Source organism: Pan troglodytes, chromosome X (genome assembly GCF_028858775.2).
Source record: "Pan troglodytes isolate AG18354 chromosome X, NHGRI_mPanTro3-v2.0_pri, whole genome shotgun sequence".
Taxonomy (NCBI): domain Eukaryota; kingdom Metazoa; phylum Chordata; class Mammalia; order Primates; family Hominidae; genus Pan; species Pan troglodytes.
Window position 1 is genome coordinate 24,711,815 of NC_072421.2, and position 4,150 is coordinate 24,715,964.

The window sequence follows — 4,150 nt, forward strand, 5'->3', positions numbered from 1 at the left end:
TCAATGAAAAAAAGGAAAGATCTATCGACTCACTCAACAATACAGGTGAATCTTGTTTTTTGTTTTTTGTTTTTTTGGGATGGAGTCTTGCTCTGTCACCCAGGCTGGAGTGCAGTGGCGCGATCTCAGCTCACTGCAAACTCCACCTCCCGGGTTCACGCCATTCTCCTGCCTCAGCCTCCCGAGTAGCTGGGACTACAGGCACCCGCCACCACGCCTGGCTAATTTTTTGTATTTTTAGTAGAGACAGTGTTTCACCATGTTAGCCAGGATGGTCTCGATCTCCTGACCTCGTGATCCACCCGCCTCAGCCTCCCAAAGTGTTGGGATTACAGGCATGAACCACCGTGCCCGGCCTCATCTGTTTTATTATACACGTCATATTTTTCTTTTTTTGTTTTTGTTTTTAAGACAGGGTCCTGCTCCGTAGCTGGAGTGCAGTGGGGTAATCTCGGGTCACTGCAATTTCCATTTCCCGGACTCAAGCGATCCTCCCACCTCAGCCTCCTAAGCAGCTGGGACTACAGGCACACCTGACCACACCCAGCTAATTTTAAATTTTTTTTGTAAATACAGTGTCTCACTATATTGCCCAGGCTTGTCTCAAATTCCTGGGCTCAAGCAATCCTCCTGCCTCGGCCTCTCAAAGCGCTGGGATTACAGGTGTGAGCCACTGCACCTGCCATATTTTCCTATGCTATTTTTAATGTTTCCTTGTCATTTTTTCTTTTATGATTTTTCTTTTTTAAAAAATTTTTATTGAGATGGAGTCTTGCTCTGTTGCCCAGGCTGGAGTGCAGTGGCGTGATCTCAGCTCACTGCCAACGTCTGCCGCCTGGGTTCATGCAATTCTTGTGCCTCAGGCTGCTGAGCTGGGACTACAGGCGCGTGCCACTACGCCCGGCTAATTTTTTTTTATTTTTAGTAGAGGCGGGGGTTTTGCCATGTTGACCAGGCTGGTCTCAAACTCCTGACATCAAGTGATTTGCCCTCCTCGGCCTCCCAAAGTGCGGGGATTACAGGCGTGAGCCACCATGCCCAGCCTTATGGTTTTTCTATTGTTTTTTTTTTTTTTTCTTCTCCCTTTTGAGCGTTTGCTTTTATCTTCTTCAGTTCCTTGGAAGGCATATACACTCCTTTCGATACTGGCGAATGCAACCTTTCAGTTTTTCCAAAGCATTCTGTGGGTATTGGGAAAGTAATGTATAAGGTGTTTTGTTTTGTTTTTTGAGACGGAGTTTCGCTCTTGTCACCCAGGCTGGAGTGCAATGGCGCCATCTCAGCTCACTGCAGCCTCCGCCTCCCAGATTCAAGCGATTCTCCTGCCTCAGCCTCCCAAGTAGCTGGGATTACAGGCATGTGCCAGCATGCTCGGCTAGTTTTTGTATTTTTAGTTGAGATGGGGTTTCTCCATGTTGGTCAGGCTGGTCTTGAGCTCCCGATCTCAGGTGATCCTCCTGCCTCAGCCTCCCAAAGTGCTGGGATTACAGGCGTGAGCCACCGTGCCCGGCCTATATAAGGCATTTTAATAGCAAGAAAGTTATCAACAATTGCTAGGTTCCCGTCAAAAGGACTAAGGAGCCAACTTAAAGAAGTTCCTACTAGCCAAAATTAAAATAATTTGAGTATCAACAGAAATAATTGCAGTTGATTGAAACACATCAAATAAGTTTGAGCCCATTAATATATAATATTACTAAACAAACTTATTTTTACCTTTAAAAAAACCTGATTGAGGTAGAGGACTTCCAAAATAGTGGGATGAGGAGATCAGTAGATATACTCCCAAATGGAACAAACTTTAACTGGTGAAAATTATTATTGTTTTTTTCTTTTTGTCTTCATTTTTTTGGGGGGGAACAGGATCTTGCTCTGTCGCCCAGGGCAGAGTGCAGTGGCATGATCATGGTTCACTGCAGCCTCAACCTCCCAGGCTGGTCTTGAACTCCTCAAGTGGAGAAACTTATTCAAGAAAATCTACCTACTAAACCTTGGGAAGAACAATGGGAGTCTGTGGCTTTTGAACCCCAAAATGCTTCCTGTCCTCTCACCTCAAGCTCGGTGTGTTAGAAGCTCTACTCTGGGAAGACACAGCCAAGAAGATGGGGCACCCTTTCTTCCCAGATCCCAGAGTAGGGCTATGGTTTTACTCTAGGAAGGGCATGCCATCAGCATCGCATCACCACCAGTTCTGTCTTACAGAAGTTGTATTCCAGGCAACTGCAGGGCAGAGGATTGGAGCTCCCTCCTCCTTCCAGCCTCCACCTTAGAGCAGAAGTTCTACTACATGGAGGCAGGCTGCAGTACTTTGCCTTGCTTATTCACAGGGTAGAGTTTCCACACCAGGAGGAGGGAGATGAGAAGACCAGGGGCTACTATCTTTGCCCAGTGCCCCTCTTGAAGAGCAAGTGTGTCATTCTGGGAAAAGGAGGCCACCATCTTCCTCCCCCGGCCAGCTCAGGAGTAGTGGTACAGAGGTTCTGTCCAGCAGGAGAGGCAAACCAAAAGAACAGATTGCTGGCTGGGTGTGGTGGCTCACGCCTGTAATTCCAGCACTTTGGGAGGCCAAGGCGGGCGGATCATTTGAGGTCAGGAGTTTGAGACCAGCCTGGCCAACATGGGGAAACCTTGTCTCTACTAAAAATACAAAAATTAGCCGAGCGTGTTGGTGGGCACCTGTAATCCCAGCTAGTCAGGAAGCTGAGGCAGGAGAATCACTTGAACTGGGAAGGTGGAGGTTGCAGTGAGCCAAGATCACGCCACTATACTCCAGCCTGGGCAACAGAACGAGATTCTGAAAAAACAAAACAAAACAAAACAAAACCATAGAACAATCACCTAGAAATTAGAAGAGGCTAAGTGGGTGTGAAGTAGACCAGCCAAAAGCTTAAGAGTTCATCAGGGAAATAGATAGAGAGCCTAGAGTCAGTCATCCCTGGTGGTCATGGAGACTGTGTGTGCCCAAGGCTGTGGCCTCTGAGGAAGACACCAGCGGCTCCACATTGCATGGGTACCTGGACTTCACCGAACTAGTCCAATCAAGTCACTAAACAAATAACAAGCAAATACAGCAGGTCCTGGAGGTAGGTAAGGGGGAATCAGTATCCAGAGTTGCTACCATAGTCTCTAAAATGTCGTTTTCAACAACAAAAAAATTACAAGACATGCAAGAAAAAGGAAAGTGTGACCAATACATAAGGAAAAAGCACACAATAGAAATTGCTTTTGAGGGGTCAATGGGTTGAACTTAGCAAAACTTCAAAGCAGCTATTACAAATATATTCAAAAAACCAGGCGAAACCATGTTTAAAGGGTTGAAGGAGGCCGGGCAAAGTGGCTCATGTCTGTAATCCCAGCACTTTGGGAGGCCCAGGTGAGCAGATCACCTGAGGTCAGGAGTTCAAGACCAGCCTGGCCAACATGGTGACACCCCGTCTCTACTAAAAATAGAAAAATTAGCTGGGTTTGGTGGTGCGGACCTGTAGTCCCAGCTACTCGGGAGGCTGAGGTGGGAGGATCACTTAAGCCTGGGAGGCAGACGTTGCAGTGAACCAAGATTGTGTGCCACTGCACTCCGGCCTGGGTGACAGAGTGACACCCTGTCATAAATAAATAATAATAATGCACTAAAGAAAAAAGTGTCAAAATTAATTGGTGTTACCCTCTGGGACAGCTGTCCCTTAAAAAAAAAAAAAAAGAATCACTTGCACCTAAACCCAAAGAATCACTGTTTCTTGAAGTGGTGGTTTAAACAGAGGTGCAAACAGCAAGCGAATCTCATTACTTTTGGTGGCTGTGGCCATGCTCCTTAAAGTGAACTTAGAGGCTCTACATCCCTGGTGGCCAGTGCCTGCTGGGACCAGAGGCTGTGGCCATCTGGCCCCCCAGTCAGCCCCAAGTCATCGCCCCCAGGCAATGGCTGTGCCTGACAGAATGTACCAGGTCACTGGACAGGCACTCGATAGGAGGTTTGCCAAATGCCTAGAGTCCAGGAAATGCGGTTACCCTGCTCCCTCCCCCTTTTTATAGACCTAGACATGGGTGCCCAGCACCACACCCTGGCCCACTGGAGGAGATTACAGCCAGCAAGTGCAGTTCCACAAATCCATCAAGTTCCTGCTGCTCCACCGCGTCCTGCACCATCAGCACA

At 47.6% G+C, this 4,150-nt stretch overlaps 1 non-coding gene across 1 annotated transcript; it reads left to right on the forward strand.

Annotated features, from left to right (window-relative positions):
• Positions 1-3,703: 3,703 nt before the first annotated feature.
• LOC112207193 (small nucleolar RNA SNORA68) lies at positions 3,704-3,836 on the forward strand. Its single transcript, XR_002941649.1, has one exon. It is a non-coding gene; the product is annotated as a small nucleolar RNA SNORA68 (small nucleolar RNA).
• Positions 3,837-4,150: the final 314 nt, after the last annotated feature.